At 40.1% G+C, this 19,097-nt stretch overlaps 1 protein-coding gene and 1 pseudogene across 6 annotated transcripts in view; one reads left to right on the top strand and one right to left on the bottom strand.

Moving 5' to 3' along the window:
* The window catches only part of MACROD2 (mono-ADP ribosylhydrolase 2), a 2,227,780-nt gene that overhangs the window by 1,397,809 nt on the left and 810,874 nt on the right, over positions 1 to 19,097 (top strand). The window lies entirely within an intron of this gene.
* On the bottom strand, positions 609 to 1,706 carry LOC119515938 (annotated as a pseudogene).

Raw genomic sequence — 19,097 nt, 5'->3', positions numbered from 1 at the left:
ATACAAACATATGTGAGTATATAATCATATTTATCCCCTTTCACACACAGAATAAAGCATGCTAATCCACATCTGGCTTTTTCATTTAACAATGCATCTTATAGATCTTTCCACATCAGTACATAGCGAGCTTCCTCAATTTTCATAGCTGCACAGTAGTCCACTAAATTAATATACCTTTGTTTATTAAACTATTTTTCTATTGGCAGGCATGTGCAATTTTAATCTTCTGCTAGTACAAACCATACTGCTATGGCTGTGTATGTCATTTCTTACCTGTATAGATTTATCTGAAGGGATTGCTGAGACAGGTGAAAGACATTTCAAAATTTGGCACATGTTGATATATAACACTGTAGGGGTTGCACCATTTTTTACTTTCTTGAGCAACATATGTGAGTGTCTGTTTCCCCACAGCCTCACCATCACAGTGCATGTTAAGAATTTTCTAATAGTTGCCAATCCAATATATCAAAAACAGTATATCTGTGCAGCTTTTTTTTTTTTTTAATCTGATATACTTTATTGATGGTACATGACTAAGTAGGGCTCTCGGCCCTCCCCTCCCTCCGGGGGTCTGGGATGGAAGCTGTGGAGGATGGTGACGCTTAGTGTCGGGTGATGGATTTGGGGCCAGGACTCCCCAGCAGCTGATGGCCTCTCTTCCTCTCATGCTGTCGCTGGGGCTGGTGGTCCAGGGGCTCGTACTCCTTGGAGGCCATGTAGACCATAAGGTCCACCACCCTGTTGTTGTAGCCAAATTCATTGTCATACCAGGAAATGAGCTTGACAAAGTGGCCATTGAGGGCAATACCAGCCCCAGCATCAAAAGTGGAAGAGTGAGAGTCACTGTTAAAGTTGCAGGAGACAACCTGGTCTTCAGTGTAGCCCAGAATGCCCTTCAGGGCGCCCTCTGGTGCCTGCTTCACCACCTTCTTGATGTCATCGTATTTGGCCACTTTCTCCAGTCGGCGGGTCAGATCCACGACAGACACATTGGGAGTGGGAACACAGAAGGCCATGCCAGTGAGCTTCCCATTCAGCTGCAGGATGACCTTGCCCACCACCTTGGCAGCACTGGTAGAAGCAGGGATGATGTTCTGGGCAGCCCTACAGCCATCACGCCACGTTTTCCCAGAGGGACCATCCACAGTCTTCTGGGTGGCAGTGATGGCATGGATGGTGGTCATGAGTCCCTCCACAATGCTAAAGTTGTCATGGATGACCTTGGCCAGGGGGGCCAGGCAGTTGGTGGTGCAGCAAGAATTGCTGACAATCTTGAGGGAGTTGTCATACTTCTCATGGTTCATACCTATCACAAACACGGGGGCATCAGCCTAAGGGGCAGAGATGATGACTCATTAGGCACCACCCTTCAAGTGAGCCCCAGCCTTCTCCATGGTTGTGAAGACACCAGTGGACTCTACAACATATTCAGCACCAGCATCACCCTATTTGATCTTGGTGAGATCTGGTTGCTGGAAGACAGTAATTGGATTCCCATTGATGACAAGCTTTCCGTTCTCAATCTTGACGGTGCCTTTGAATTTGCCCTGGATGGAATCATACTGGAACCTGTAGACCATGTAGTTGAGGTCAATGAAGGGGACACTGATGGCCACAATCTGCACTTTGCCGGAGTTTACAACAGCCCTGGTGACCAGGCGCCCAATATGGCCAAATCCATTTATTCTGACCTTCACCATCATGTCGCAGAGATGCGGCTGGCACTGCATGAAAAGATGCTGCTGTCTGGCGAGTGGGCAGGAGCAGAGAGACTTCTGTGCAGCTTTGATTTACATTTCCTTGTTCAACTTTCCTCCACTGTTGGGAGATACTACTATTATCATAAACTCAATTTGCTTATATAATTGAGTCTGTTTCTGGACTTTCTTTTCTGTTCCATTGACCATCTGTCCATTCTTTTTCCAGTGCCATACTCTAAAGTAGTGAGACATTGGAACATACTTTAGTATTTGGTAGGATTATTCCTCCCACTCTATTCATCTGTTTTAAACATTTTCTGGATATTCTCCTTTGTTTATTTTTTCCACATGAATCTCATAACCAGCTTGCTTAGTTTGGTTTTGGCATCTTAAAAAAAAATTGTTGGGATCACAATAATTTAATTAATGGTGAACCTCATCTTAGAAATTTTGAACTGCCCCACTGAAGAACATGCTATACCTTTCCACTTGTACTGATTTTCTTTTATGTCCCTTCAGAATGTTTTACAATTCATGTAGGTTAGGATTTATATAATTCTTGTTAAGCTTATTCCCCGGTATTTTATTGTTCTTGTGACGATTTTATATGTCGTCTTCTTTGCTATCGTAATCTCTAACTGGATATGTTCTTCATGCATTCTAATTCATATCCAATCTTCAGCTTGAGAGAACATATCAAATTGGAGGTCTAATTTTTCACCCCGGAAATGAAGGACCACAAAGTCTTCCCATGCTTTCAGGATAAAGACTAAAATCCTTTACGTGGCATGCAAGGCCCTGTGTGATGTAAGCTCTGCTACTTCATCGTTATGCCCCACAATCTTGTATTCCAACCACACAGGCCTTCTCTCGTTCCCCGTTCAGATCATGATTTCTTTTGCCACAGAGCCTTTGCGTATGCCATCCTCTCTGCCTAGAAGGCTCTCCCCTCCCCTTTTTACCTAGGCCACCCGCCCCCCACCTCCCCACCACCAACTTTTGAATCTCAGTCCTGCCTTCTCGTCCACAGGGAAGAGAGTTACATGTGTTTATGTGATTATTTAATATTTTCTTCCTCCCCCCTAGTTTATGAGCTCCATGAGTGTAGGGACAATCTCTATCTTCCTGAACACTGCATCCATAGTTGAGCATATTGCCAAGCACATAGTAGTCACTCAGTAAATATTTGTGGGATGAGTATGGGATGAATAAATGAATGATTAATCTTGGAAGACTTCCCATTTGTAGATATGAAGACTGATGACTCGTCTAAAGAAGCGGCAGGATGCAGTTTTTCCTAGAGGAGGTAGAAAGGTTTTCTGTGTTGGGAGAACAGAAGGCATTTAGAAAAGACAGGGTAGGGATCAGAATTTTAATTTTGAGTTGGAAAGAAATTGGGAACCATTTTAGGTTTCTGAAAAAAGAGGTAGGAGTCAGATAATTAAAATTGGACTGAATAAAACACACAGTGGTCTATTTCTTTAACTATTTGCACTATTTCTCGTCAAAACAGATTCACTGACACTGAAAAATTGCCTTGTTTTGTTGTTGTTATTGTTGTTGTTTGCTAGAAAGTGATGAACTTAGATAGGTGATAATGCCGTGTCTTTGTTCATTCCTCAGTTAGAAAACCTCAGAATTAAATGTTCCCCAGTGCAAACTCTCACTGAATAAACATGGAGTGTAGTGTTTTACAACATGCTGCTCAATGAACTCACAGCCCATATGACACTGCTGAGCATTTTAGGATGAGGAGAGAGAGGAAAAAAGCAAATAAACAAAAAAGCCCATAAAACAAATTCTATCCGTTATAACCTTTAGTGGAAGACTTTGCAGGAAAATGAAATACTGCATCAAATTCAGAGAAGCTTCATTCATTGGAATAGTTTGGGGAAGACAGATTTGCACATAATATACTTGTTAATTATAGTTTATTAACATTTCTTTTGTCTCCTTTCTCCCTCCCTTTTTTCCTTCTTCCATCTTTATTTCCCAGTGATTTGCTTAAATGAAAAAAAAAAAAAAAAAAAAAAAAACAGTGTTAACCTGTTTTTTTTTCTTTCAATTTTAAGAGATAGAGATTCTTAGGCATCAACATGTTATTCTAGATTTTTAAATTGAGAATGTTCCAGGTAACAACCTAAAAAATACAATTACATACCACACTGCTAATTAAATGTTTCTGAGTTGCTACTGTTTGAGGTTGACAAGACTCAAGTATGAATTCCTTAGCTCAAAGCTGAGGAAGTTATATTAAGAAGACAGTAGAAAGGAAGGATAATTATCTAGACTTTTGTAAGGAGGGTACACAAATGGTGTCTGTAGCCCCAAATAATTGTCAGTTTTCTCTGTTTCAGGACTGAGTCATTGAAGATGTTTGGTGTTGTATAGATGTTAGGCACCTTGTAAACAAAGGGCTAATGTAAAGATTATTTTATGTATACATTTATGTGAATTATATTGCAAATATATACTGGACTTCTGTTTTATATGTATCCGTGGGCATTTTAAAAAATGAAATTACCTAATATTGCCAACTAAAAAGGCTCATCTCAAAGTTTGCTGCAAACCAGATTGTTTGATATCACTATGAAGAAGCGTTTAGTTCAATCCTGTATTAGTTAGCACAGTCCACGTCATGCTGAAATAACAAGTGTCCCCGAGATTTGAGAGGCCTACAACCCCGAAAGTTTACCTTTCACTCAGGCATCATGTCCATTGTGAGGCAGCTGCAGCTCAGCTCAACATTACCTTAAACTCTGGGACCCAGCAGAGAGAACTTGCCTCTCTGTCTGGTTCTTAAAGCTTCTGCACATCATATAGGCCCCACCTGTGTTTAACAGGACAAGGAAGTATAATCCTACCTCAGGGAAACTGGCACCAACTCTTGTGACTATTCTGTACTCACTCCTTCAGTTTCTGGGCATGAGAACATCAGCAGAAGGATTAAGCAACTTGCCCGAGAACACCAGCAGAGCTGGGATTGAGTCCAGATTCCAGTTTCCCTCTCCAGCATCTCTTGTGTGCAAACTTGTGGACACACAATTGTCACCACAGAGTCACAGAGTAGAATGGCTTCTAGAGAGGCCACTGCCCACCTGGGCCTGTCTCAGACTGCAGCATCACTTTGACGTGGTCAGCACATTTGGTCCCTGCCCACGTACGTCCAAAACTTTGATTTTGTTAACGTATTCTATGGCAATCATGGTTCAATCATGGAAGCAGATTATAAGTTTTGATATTAGGGATTTGTTGTAAGAATTAGGACTTTAACCATGTGGGAGGAGCTGGGGAAATAAACATTCAAAGGAAAGTTGGAGTTTCAGAGGAGTCACAAATCAGTTACTCTGATGAGCCGAGCATGCCCAGCCACCAAGATAGGACTGGGAAGAGAAGGTTTGTGGGAGGCCAATGGGAAGCTGGGCTTCTGGGTCCCTACCAATTCTGTGGGATCATCACTGAACATCTGGGGTTGGCTTGGGGTAATGGTGGTTCACCAGGCTTAGGAGTCTGGAAGAAGAGCTGGATGCAGAATGGAGAATGCTGAGCGTAACCTGGAACTCACAGTCCCTCTGTGTGCAGTTCATAATCACACCATTACAATGCTCAGAGTATAATGGTTGGTGCTGCACTTCTGCCTGTTAAATCTACCTGGGAAATCACAGCAAAGGGATTCAAGAAACAAGGTTCTAAGTTAACCAAGCAGACACAGTGCAAACCCTCACACATTCCAAGTTTGATGAGGCTTAGAGAGACTCATGTTATCCTGATTGTGTTAGTTCCCTAGGACTGCTGTAAGAAATGACACAAACTTAGTGGCTGAGAACAGCACACATTTATTATCTTACAGTTCTGAAGTTGAGAATTCTGGAATGGGCCTTCTAAAATCAAGGTGTTAGCAGGGTTGAGTTATTTCTGGAGTCTCTAAGGGAGAATCTTTTCCTTGCCTTTGCCAGCTTCTAAAGGCTGCTATATTCCTTGGCTCATTGACCTCTGCTTCTGACCTCTGCTTCTGACATCAGATCACCTCCTCTTGCTCTGCCTCTTTATTTTCGCTTGTAAGGACTCTTGTGACTATACCTGGCCCACCTAGGTAATACAGGATAGTTTCCCTATCTCAAGAGCCTTAACTTATTCACATCAGCAAAGTCCCTTTTGCCATGTAAGCTGTCATATTCATTGGTTCTGGGAATTGGGACATGGAGAGCTTTGGGAAGCCATTGTTCTGCCTACCACATTTACTCAGAATATCCTGATGTTCTATAGCAGGAGCTGGCAAAATGCAGCTTGCAAGCCACATCTGCCTGCCTGCCTGCTATTGTCAATAAAGTTTTATTGGAAAATAGTTATCCCCACTCTGTGTACTGTCTGTGGCTGCTTTCACACTACGATGGCAATGTTGAGACATCACAGCTGAGACCATACGACCCACAAGCCTAAAACATTGACCCTCTGGCCCTTGACAGAAAAAGTTTCTGCTCCCTGGTCTGTAGTGCAGAAGATTGATTTGTGGATTTTTAATAAAGAGATTTTACTAGGTAGTGGACCCCCAAATCTCAGATTTGTGTGATAATGGATTGTCTTCGCTTTTCTAAATCTATGTACACAGCTAAATGATGATTAAATTATGGTAAGGTTAACTGCAATGCAGGGAATCAATTCACAGCATTTGTAAGCCATGAAGAGTAGTATACCAGGGTCCTGGGTGCTGGAGCCTCTGCTGCACTTTAGCAATGGACCTCCTGTCGGGGCCGAATGCCCCTCACCCTGGGTGAAACCGTCCCTTCCTGGGGACAGAGCTGGAGGGAATTGTAGAAAACTGATCAAGTCACTCCCTACACTTCCTTTTTAACAGTGAAGGTCACAATCTTTATTCCCCCTGAGGACAAAGAGAATTGATTAGGCTACAGGCACACATTATTCACCATAATTAGAATTTGGGTATTACCTCAAATTCCTCAGCCACCCAGTCAAGATTATGGCTATTGTGGATTATTATTATTATTATTATTTTATCAAGGCTGATCTCTTTTATTTTATGCTCATTTTATGTAATTTTATCCTCAATGGTAACCTTATCTTCAAATTTTATAGCTCTCACTTTGTCTCCCATCATGTATCACCCACAGAAGTATATCCCTTGATATGACTTTTCGGACTTTAACAGTGTTTTCTTTTCAAACATACTCCCATTTGGTTAGTTTTACCATGGGTGGAGGGGACTCTGATTTTGCAATGTCTCTCCCCTCCACAGGAAATGAGGTCATTAATGAAGCCTTCAGTGCACAGTTTTAACCTGTTTTATGTGTTTGCCTTGTGAGGCAAAGGAGTGGCATTTCACCAGGTTAAGAGGTAATTGATCAAGACTGAGTTCTTCCTTCAGTTCAAATAATTTGTTAATAGTGCAGATCCCATTAACAAACTATCTCCTGGACTCCTCATCAAAAAGGAAAACCCAGGTGTGTCAGCTAGAAGCATTAATCACTCCTGGTGGGTGTTCAAATGCAGTGATCTCTTTACTTTCATTGTCTTTACTTTTATTATCATTTGTTGCTTAGCAGCACAGTGGTTAAGAGTAGGACTATACAGCTAAACTGCCTGGATTTGACTCAGCTTCTCCACTTGCTAGCTGTGTCACTTCAGCAAGTTGTTTAATGTTCTGAGCCTCAGTTTTCTTATTTGTAGGCTGGAGATATTAATAGTTCCCACCTCATAGCAAAACTCGAACAGTTAGATGAATTAATGCATGTGAAATGCTTATAATGATACCTGGCAGTATATGGCTTTAATTAGTTCCTTCATTCATTTAACACTTTTTAATTCTCCTCTTACTTCAGGCACTGTGTTAAAGTGTTCTACATGTTACATCATTGTAATCATCACAGCAGCTCTGGGAGGTTGGAATAATTGTCATGTTTTGGATATTGTTGTTTACAGATAAAGAAATAGAGTCAGAGCAGTTAAATAACTTGCTGATCCATAAACCTAGAAAATTGTGAAGCTTGAGAAAGAATTCATTTCTATCTAATTTCAAAGCTCAAGCCTATGTACTTACCTCATTTGTAAAGCATGAATTCCTTGAGGTGGAAAACATTTTGGGCCAAGGCACAGTGTTCCTTAGCAATTCAGGAGCTGATAGTTAAACCAACGCAATATGGTGCTACCTCAGTTAACCGGAGCCCCTGGGAATACGTCATTCTTGACAGTATATTTTTCCAGAGAGCTTTGGGTATTTGCCAAACTTTAAAAATATTATTTAATTTGGACAGAACTCGGTAAAACATATTATACATTTCCCAGTCTTCTTAAACAGATTATCTTGAAAATGAATTATGATTAGATTAATGATTCAGTCATTTATCATCAGCTACATTTTTATCCTATATTCTAATATAGGAATATTCTGAGAGTTTATTGAAATAGCAAGGAATGTCAATGACCTGGACTTTTATGCATTTTAACTTCCAGTGTTTGATTTGTAAAGCTTTAGACTTTTCCTGCCACATGGTTGCTTTTACTCCTTGTTGCTATCAGTATACCTGTTTGGACTGTCTCACTAAAGACCAACCAGGCAAGTCTGTCCATTAATTAAGTGGAGCTGAGTTTATTAAACCTACTGTGGAATAGGAGACCATCACTTTTCCAGTCTTAGTATTGTTTCAAAATGAGAAATTAGGAAAGAATATTTACAGAGTGGGGCATGGGCTGGATGAATTTAAAGTTTGTATTGAAGGGCTAGGAAGTGCTTGGGAATGGGCAGAGTTTATGTCAAAATCACTGTGGTCTGGTAGGCACAGTGAAGTGAGTGATTTGAAGTAGGACTTGATGAGCAAGCTATTTTAGTCGATCCAGATTTGTATCCTCCAGGAACAGGCATTTCCTGGAATAAGATGCTAAGTTATTTTGCCTGGTCCCAATATTGTTTGGCATAGAAACAGACAAATTTGTTGGGTCCCAGAATTGTATAGCATAAGGACAGGGAAGTGTGTTGGTTTGGTTTCCCACTTGCCTCTATGACTTAGGGCTTTGAATATACTATGGAATGGGAAACAAGATAACTGGAATTGTGAGTCAACAGAGTGTCAATAAAAGCCAGGTGGGACGTGGCAGGTGAACTTACTGCCTTCCCCCCTACGTAGGACATGACTCCCAGGGGTGGAAATCTCTCTGGAAACATGGGACGTGACTCTCAGGAATGAGCCTGGACCTGGCATTGCCGGATTGAGAACATCTTCTTGACCCAAAGGGGGAAGACAAATGAAACAAAATAAAGTTTCGGTAACTGAGAGATTTCAAATGGAGTCAAGAGGTCACTCTGGAGGGCATTTTTATGTGCTATATAGATATCCCTCTTTAGTTTTTAGTGTATTGGAATAGCTAGAAGGAAATATCTGAAACTGTCGAACTGCAGCCTAGTAGCCTTGATTCTTCAAGGCAATTGCATGACCGAGTAGCTTACATGGTGTGACTGTGTGATTGTGAAAACCTGGTGGCTCACGCTCCCTTTATCCAGTGTATGGACAAATGAGTATAAAAATGGGGTCAAAAACTAGATGAAAAATAGGATGGGGTCGGGGGGGGATGGGGTGTTTTAGGCGTTCTTTTTTACTTTAGTTTTTATTTCTTTTGGAATAAGGAAAATGTTCAAAAATTGATTCCAGTGATTAATGCACAACTGTATGATGGTACTGTGAATAATAGTACACTATGGATGATTGTAGGGTATGTGAATATACCTCAATAAAAGCGTATTAAAAAAGAAAAAAAAAAGCTAGGTGGGAGCCCAAGTAACTGGTTCATGCATATGAGTTTTTTTGGTTGGGTTTTGTTCCATTTTGATAATGTGGAGACCCCATTTTTTGTTGCCTGGATATTGAATGGCTTCATAATGACATGTAGCCAACATTATTGACCAGCTGAATATCACCTAGTTGTCTATTATTATCATGTGAATGGTGGATTTGTAAACCCTAGTAAAAAGGGAAAAAGAGTTTTTAAATAGTTCCACAAAGTAGCTCTTGTTGATTTTTTTTCATTTATTAATGTTTTATTTGCCTAGCTTATATTGAGTGTTTCACAGCTCTGCTCTTAGCATCCTTCTATGTTTGAACATGTATGAAATGATGCTATTTTGGACACTTTTTTTTGTCTTTAATCATGAAGTTTAGAATACCTGGGGATTCTGTCCATATACTTTGAAAAGACATTGACTTGTTCTTCTAGAGTCCTTGAGTTGTATTATTGAAATAAACAACCAGAGATCATAGGGATTTGGTATGGAGTACATGGAAGGTAAAGTTATTGAGCAAGTCTAAAGTATATAATTATTACCTAAAATAAAATATGTGTTGTTTTACATCTGCAGTCTAGGTTGGGAAATAATAAAAAAGGTCAAAGGCCCCAATTGTGCAGTAGCTACCAGTTTGAAAAAAAAAAATGAATTTGACTCTTATTATATAAAACTTTTAGCTGTTTAAAGTAATTTAAGCCAATTGAAAAATAAGGTACATGGTCTGACCAGCAAAAATCCTTTCTAAGAATTATGTATGATAAGAGGATATGAGAGACTGATCAGACAAGGTTTTTGAAGTCTTGTTAACCATGGAATTTTCAGTGAAGCAACTTGGATATTTTAGACTTGGATTTATTTTAAAATGACAGAAATTCACTAACAATATTTGAACCCGGCTTCGGTTACTGCAGTCAGTTCCTAGGTTTGCTTTCTTTTTTTTTTTTTCTTTTTTTCAGACCAATATTCAGCACTATAAATTGTTGGCATCTGGCCCAGAAAAAAAGCACCTATTTTCAGAAGGAAAAAACAAACAAACAAAAAATATTCAACTGCTTTATACACTAAAAAGCAAGTTTAGATTTTATTGTTAAATTAACAGCTTTTATGTAGGTAGAATCTATGGGAATGATAGTGTGGATCACAAAGTGGCTTTTTCCTTGGCTAATTTTCCTTCTCCTGACTAGAGTATAGATATTAATATATATCTTCTATTAAATATATGTTACAAAATGAAAGCCTTCCAGTGCATCAGTCTTTCTTAGGTTGTATGTATATTTGAAATACCAGATAAGACAGTCTATGATCCGTTTTACGTTGTGTAGAATGAATTCTAATAAAGCCTGTTCTGCCACATAGATGCCAAGCTAAGGAAAGACAACTAGAAGCCTCTAGAGGCAAATGTAAATGACTGTGTTCTGCTGATTTATGAATGAGGGTCATGAAATTGATTTAGCAACATACAAACAGTATTTATTGAGCATCTATTAAGTGCCAGGCCCACGTGCTGGGTGTTACAGATATAGAAAAGAATGAGACAGGCTCTGATTGTGCAAATTTTGCAGCATAATTGAAAAGAAAAGAGAGTTAATTAAATTGTGTGATAAGTAATAATCAGAAGTATGTAAAAGAAAAAAAAAAAGTTTGGGGTTCAAACTGCCAAAGTGTATTTTTCAATTTGTATGATCCTCATAGAAATATAAAAGTCAAAAATTGTTTCAACTTAATTAATGAAGGAACCAACAATGTGATAAAACCAATTCAAAGAGCATTTGAGGAGCTAGGTGTCAGTCGGAAGGAGAGAGACATAAAGAGATGTCAACCTATTCCAATGCAGGCAATTGTCGCCAGCAAAAGCACAACTCACACAGGCTCTCATGGGAAGACTTTACTCACCTAGAGAAGAAACAGAGCAAGATCAGCCTCACTAGTGGGCACTGGTTCCCCATGGCCAGTGGCTCTCACTCTGTGTCCAACGCATGGAGAAATTCTACACGCAGCACCCCTGTCTTGTGTTTGTGTGCCACAGTGGAGGAACCCCACTACAGATGCACCACTGGGATGTGAGCCAGATGTCATAAAACATGCTCTCCAGAATCAGATTGTCTCCAGTGAATATTTAAATATGCCTGGGACAGTAGGGGAAGGAGCGGACTGGCAGTCCCCTTATCTACTTACTAGGGGCTTGTATTTTATCCAGTCAGGCTGACGCATTTATTCCTGAGCACAGCAGAAGGCCATGCTAGGACTGTCCTCCATCCTACACTAGGTATTTATAGGCAACTTAATATAGGAATTTAAAAATAGGATTGCTAAATTAGATATAAAGTTAATTTCTTATAGATCAATAAATCGTAACTTTTGGGATTAGCATTTCTCCAGGATGTAAATTATTTGAGTCTTTCCTGAATAAAAATCTCCAAACTAACATGTAGCTTCGTTAAATTTGGGGTCTTTTATCAAAGTTATCAGTGAGTTGAATGAAGTGAATTCCCCTAAATAATTCCTGAGTGTGCCTTTACAGAGATAATTCTTTGGGCATGGCATGGAAAGGATAGACTGCCAATTTGTTTGCCTTATTTCCAACTTTTGGATATTATTTAAATAAAAGAAATATATTCAGGGACAGTGGTATGTGGGAGAGAGGAAGGATAGTGAGCTTCCAAGTCAGGGAAAGTTGAGAGAAAATACTTGAGGTAAACCTACAAATGATGAGGGAAAAATGTCAGTCTTTGTGTATATGTTTGGGGGTGAGGGAGAGGATAGCAAAGGGAAAAATAGGGGAACTCTGTGAGGCATTTCATGAACACTTTTATATTTACCTGTGTGACAGATGAATCACTATGATCAGGGATCCATTTATGAGACATGTAGTTAATACTCTGTGGCGTTTATTGTGGCAGTCTTTAAAAAATCAGGAAATGAAATCATTTGTGTGCTGGTAAGGAATTATAAATTAGTTTTCTTAAAGCCATAAATTAATATGTCAGAGAATTTCAACTCTTTTGGAAGGAAATGCAGAAGACAGCAGAAAGAGATCTGGGTCTATCCAGGAATTAAAACTAAAGAGAACCTCTAATTTTTAACCATACCTCTTAAATTCCCTTCTTTGCCTCACTGTGGCTTTTGTTTTTGTTTATTTGTTTGTTTTGTGTTTTTGTCTCCCCTTTGCTTTTATCCCCCTCCATTCCTTTCCTCTTTTACCCCAGACAGGGAATGAAATCTGGGAAAGAGGACAATTTATGTTTCACTGGCTAAACAGAATACATCGTAAAGAATCACTGTCTACTCTTTTCCTCCTTAGGCTGCAGGCCTGGGATGGAATGGAATGAAATCTCTCCTGAAACACCTTTTTTTGTCTAAACTATTTCTGCTGTTAAAAACAAAACAAAACAAAACAACAAACCATTCACTTAGTTCCATTTTCCTCTCTGATGTTAATTTCCCTTTAACAAAACAAGTCACATCCAGAAATGTTTATCCATTTAAAATCTCTTTTACTAGCTGAGCTTTCCCAGTGGGTAGTAAACTACAAACTATGGAGTTATTCAATCCTTTCAGTATTATTTCCAAGGAGGTAGTAAAACACGATTACATCACAAACCCTTGGCCTTGCTATATGAGCTGCCATGATTTAAGATTTCCAGGCATAGTTTAAGGCAACATCTAACCAGGAAAACTCTAAATGCAGAATAAATGAGGTGTTGCAATAGTAATCCATTTATACATGGCATTCATTTTAGCCATTTTTTTTTCATTTGACTGTTGGCAATCGATCATTGGATTTACAGTATCAGCATTGATCTTGGAAAAGGCCAGTTTCTGTCCGCATCAAACATGCCCAATATTTCACTGTTTATGTTGCCCATTAGGATTAATTAGGGAACAACTGGATCACTTGAGGATTTCACACTATTTAATAATATTTGTTTAACCCCAAATATCATGAATACTTGTTTTTTTGTTTGTTTGTTTTCATTTCTAATTGGGCAATTTCATCTTTTGCCAACAAGTTAAGTCTTATTGGCTTCCTTGTATGAAGGTGTGAATCCTCTCAATAAAGAAAAATAGATTTTGTAAAGTTTAAGAAAATACAAACAAAAAACAAAAAATAGTCCCTGACCATGTATTTTTTTTTAAATTGTGTTTTCCTAATCTTGTGTTAGATAACTTAAGCATCTTGGGTATTTTTAGATGAATAGCAGGACTTCAGCTTTTGGAAGAAAGACCATCTTCTGAATGAAATAGTTGCTATTTACATGGAGCAATTAGCTATAATTAGCATGCAAGTTTTAATAATACTGTATTGTGAAGCTGATTAGGCCTGTGGGATTGGGGATGCAAGTCACTTCCATTGTTTATTGTATGCAAATCTAGCCACTTAGCTTTAATTAGACATTGAAACCCAGCACAATTCTCAACAATTGCTTTAGTATTACTGAGCAGCCATGTACTGCCCATCGTGACTTTTTAAATGGTAGAGACTTACAAGCAATTGACTTGGCATCCAAAAAATCAACAGGCATCTTTGAGCCCATACTTCTCATAACAAAGTCAAGTATGGTCCGATCTGGCAGGCAAAGTTTCTGTCAGTGCCTTCCAATTCCCTCTGATTGTACCTTTTTGCCTTGTCAATATTAATGAAAGGTGGCTTTTCAAATAAAAGGAAGTTCAAAGCTTAGTATTTTTAAGAAGAGCTAGAGATCATACGGAACAGGTATTTGATGATTTGATCTGGTGGGGTTCTTAAAGGTCAGTAGGTTTGGTTCCCACTAGTTATTAAAGCATGCTATACTCCATATATTGCAAATGAAAATCATTACATGAATTAAGAGACTGTGATGCTCTTTCGGCAACATGGCCACAGCTGGGGAAAATTGTAAAGTAGGTGCAGTTGATTTTGACTTTCTTGGCTGCGAAGTTGCAAGAAAGAATTGGCACAGAATGGCTCGCTAGCTGCTCATCCTGCAAGCTCTCCGTTTTGTTTATTTGTTTCCCTGGCCCGTTTTTCTCATTCTGCTTGTCCCAAAGAGAACAGCCATCTCAGAGTTGTCAAGTCACGCTAAATTGGGAGTAACTTACTGCCATTCACCTTTCCAGGACTATTTGTACTTCAAATTGAGACCCTGAAAAGGAAAATGTATTCCCTGAAGGGATGAATGCCAAGTTCCCACCACCAGATGAGGACCTTTTGGGGGAATCTTCCCTGTGCCCCTCAAGTTCAGCCACATACCTATCCATCCCACTCCGCCGAACCAATGAGCCATTCTTGGCAATTCAGTCATCTTCTGTCAAGATCTTTAGGGGAGGCTTTTATCATGTGACTCGTTTTTTCTATGTAACTTTAGCTGCAATGCAGAAATAGTTGCTTCTTAATAGAAGATCTAAAGAGGGACAAATCCCAAGAATGTTCCAGTTAAATTTGTATTTCCTGTAAATAAGTCTGCCAACTGCACTCTTTTTTTTTTTTTTTTTTCTTACTTTCCTCCGCACTTTTCTTGAACCTTCTCTCACTGAAAAGAAAATAAACTGCCATAAGCATTCACACAGACACTGGTCTGTTTCGAATTAGGTTGGTATGTTAAAAAGAAAAAAAAAAGTAACTAGCTAGCATTGTTCCAAAGGTTGATTTCTGATTTCTCTAACTTCTATTGTGTCTGGATTTCTCTCCCCATTTTTCAAAGAATGACCCTCAATAACTTAATAAATCAGCTAATAAAATATTTTAGCATCTGCTTACATTCCCTGAGTGTGTTACATGCATGTCCAAAAGTTTTGTTAGGGAACGCAATGGAAGGAAACCTTCAGCAATTCTGAATGGCTACGCTATCAAGTTTCAAAATACTACAGAACCACAGACTTGACCTTAAGACTTTGCTTGTAAATATTTACATTGTTTGCCCAGATGGTGGCAGAATCGGGGAATGTGGGTGATTTTTTTTTTTTAAATGTCTCTTAATAAACTTAAAAAAAAACAAAACAAAATCCGTAAGCCAGAATTGCAAAACTATTAACAAATGCAACACTAAATGTTCATTTGGAAGGTTTTGTGTTTGTTGTGATATTTTTATCACACCGAGAGGAAGTGAAAAGATAAGTTTTCTTCAGGTTTTGGCGACGGCAAGCCTGGAGACTTGGCCACTTCCAAAATATTTCAAATCAAGGCAATAAGCTTTTATTAAATATCAACCATGTGCCAGACATCATGCTAATGACACAGTGTTCCCATCACAAAAGAATTGGGGCCTGGCCATATCATCTGGCACTTAAAGAAGTCCATAGTTAAAGGACAGAGGACAGGATTCCTACTAAGTAGGTGCAATCAGGCCTATGCCAGTGGAAAACTCAAATCCCAGGGGGGCAAAGTCTGTGGCAGATACCTTCCTCCCTCATGGAGACCTGCGGTTACTTCCTGAATGTTCATCCTGCTTTCAATTTTTCTTCCTCTCCCATCCATTCTCTGAACCATAAATTTCCCAAATGGGAATTCCATGCTACTCTCTTGCTTATAAGACTTCATTGGGTCCCCCGTTGTCCTCAGGTCATGTCCAAAATCCTGGAGTTAGCTCTCAAGGCCTGCCATAATCTGCCCCTTGGTTACCTCAATAACCCCGTCTCTGCCCGCTCATCTCTGCAAAGTACTTTTTGATTCAGCCACAGAGAACTACTATAATTCTCTGCCTCAGTACTGTTCTCCATGGAAGCAAATCAACCAGGGCACCAATAGCACAGTCCTCTGTTCGAGAATGACAGGGAATGTGAAAGCTTTGCAGCCACGTTCTAACTGGGGGAGGACAGAACGTTTATAGACTTCACCAGAAAGAGGGAGGAACTGTTCATGTGGATTAGCAGCTATGCTTGAACAATTTGGATTTCCTCAGGAGATGTGGGAAGATACAGTTAGGGGCTAAAATCATGTGAAAGAGGGAGTGGGAAGTAGAGCTGTAGGGACAAGGACCTGCAGGGGCCAAAATGGAAATCTCTGTCCTTCAGTGTCCCTTACACACCTGCCCATGAAGCTCTTCTTCTATCCCTGTCCACTCTGCACCCCAACCCAACATGGCTAACTCCTAAAAACGGTTCAGAGGTCACCTCTCCCCAGAAGCCTTCCCCATGGCTTACTCTGAGCTCATCGTTCCATCTCCACCTAGGGTCCCCAGGAAGGCTGTGCTGAAATATGGAAGGGGCTTTCCTCAGGGCACTGTAATTTGCTGTTTCATTCTCTGCCGCACCAGATTGCTCAACTTCTGGTGGGCAGGGACAGTGCTTTTACCACATTTGTGTCCGCAGAGCCTGGCATGGTAACTGGCACAAAATAGGAGCTCGAAGTCTTTTGTCAGATGTATGGAATGAACATGGGATGACATCAGGCATTCATTTAAGAAACTCCCAGTCTCTGTCCTGACACCCCAGCAAGAGGCTGCTTTCGTGTCACTCTCCCCACTCCCTCATCCCAACAGATTTCTATAGTTTCATCCTGCAGATTGGGAGATTAGGCAGAAAAGGAGACCACATCCCAGCAGGTGGAAGGTGAGGGTGGGGAGTTAGTGAAGGAGACCAGCATGATGCATCTTTGAGAGAGGAGAGAAGAAGAGAAGGGGAGAAGCTGAGGTTTGAGGAAAGAGAGAAAGGGGAGAGTTTTAAGTTTGTTTGGTTTGATTTGTCTTATTTGAAAAGGAGGGACCCAAAAGCCATGTAGGGGTTGAGAGAATTGCAGCAGAAAGGGATAGCAAGATACTTGCTGAGACATAGGATCTTGGTCCTAACTCTTACGAAGCACCAGTTAAGAATTAGAATTCCATTTCTCCTTCTTTTCTTCCTTCCTCTCTGCTTTCCTGGCCATTCAGACTGTGTTCTTTGAATGAGTGTAAATATCGGACCATGAGAATGTAGGCTACTTAAGGGCTAAGAATAAATGAATGAATTAACTAATGAACAAATAAATGAATGAGTAGCCATGTTTCTCTCAGGGTCATGGCCAAGTACCTGCTGAAATCTGCACCAGGGACTCCCCAGAAAAATGTCTTCTCTCCAACTCTCCAGATATCAGGGAACAAATAAAAAAGAATTGATTTTTAGTTTTCTGTCTTTTTTTAATCACCTCAGAAGGGGAATGCCATCTGAATTAGCTTCCTTAAAACTCCAAAGCCACCAGATTTCCATGAGCCTCTTCTGAATAGATGGCAAAATTTTCAACAACATTCATTCCCAAATCCCCTTGAGTGATTGAAAGTGTGATTCATACTGGAGCTTATATATATCTTTAAATGATTTTTGTTGTGTTTTAAGTCCCTGCCTTCACAATTGTGCATGGGATACACACAGAGGCCTGGTTAGTTAAAAGAGTTTCAATATTGCTGCCCTCCCAGAGAGCATGTCCCACGGTCCCTCCCCACAGGGATGAGCTAGCTACACATGCTGGGCACAGACTAGCCTTCTATTGCATACTTGAGCTAGACTTTCCTTCTGAATTTGCCCCTTCCCATGCTCTCCTGCCCTTCTGTCTACCTAGTTCCTGGCTGGTAGGCCCTCCTCTCCTGCCCTGCACCCTCCATCCTCTCCCCTGTAGCTGGCTAAGCTACAGGTATTGTTTCTAACTGAAAAGCAGAAAAAATAGGTATATTTTATGGCAAAATGGCTGACTACTGATACATACCATTTAGCCATAAAGGGAATTTTTTGGACGAAGATTATATTGAGTGGATCATCAGCAGAAAGATTGTTACCTTTCCATAAAGCGTTCCCAGTGATTTTTTTTTCATAAGCTTTGAGATCACCTCTTCCTGTCCTTTGGGATTTGCCACAGCAGTTGTCACTATAATTACTGAGGACCTTTGTTCCGGTTTGCTAATGCTGCTGTTTATGCAAAATACAAGAAATGGGTTGGCTTTTATAAAGGGGGTTTATTTGGTTACACAGTTACAGTCTTAAGGCCATAAAGTGTCCAAGCTAAGGCATCAACAATTGGGTACCTTCACTGGAGGATGGCCAATGGCATCCAGAAGACCTCTGTTAGCTGGGAAGGCACGTGGCTGGCGTCTGCTCCAGAGTTCTGGTTTCAAAATGGCTTTCTCCAAAATGTCAGTGTCAGCTTCCAACAGCCGTCTTCAAAATGTGTCTTTCAGCTGCAGCTCTTCCAAAATGTCACTCTTAGTTGCTCTGAGTTGCTCTGACTGTGAACTGAAAAGATTCCAGTGATCCAATTAACACCCACCCTGAATGGGTGGGGTAACACTTCCATGGAAATTATCCAATCAAACCTTTCACTCGCAGTTGATTGAGTCACATCTCCATGGAAACACTCAATCAAAGAATTCCAATCGAATCAACACTAATACATCTCCCTCTACAAGACTGCATCAAAGAACATGGAGTTTTGGGGGGCATAATACATCCAAATCCACACAACCTTGATACAAGTTTGTCATTTTGGATCAGTGACACTAAGGAGATTCACGAGGTAGGCAATTTATACTTCAGGAGCACCAGTCTTCTTAATACCTCTTGTTTTCAGTTGGTGCCCCAGAAACTCCTTTGCCCTTCACTTCTCCATTCCCTGCCTCACTAACAAGCCTTTCATTTACCTCTTTAGTTAATTAATT

Source organism: Choloepus didactylus, chromosome 19, assembly GCF_015220235.1.
Source record: "Choloepus didactylus isolate mChoDid1 chromosome 19, mChoDid1.pri, whole genome shotgun sequence".
NCBI classification, from domain to species: domain Eukaryota; kingdom Metazoa; phylum Chordata; class Mammalia; order Pilosa; family Megalonychidae; genus Choloepus; species Choloepus didactylus.
The sequence above is the reverse complement of the archived record's forward strand: the minus strand, read 5'-3'. Positions and strand labels throughout refer to the sequence as shown.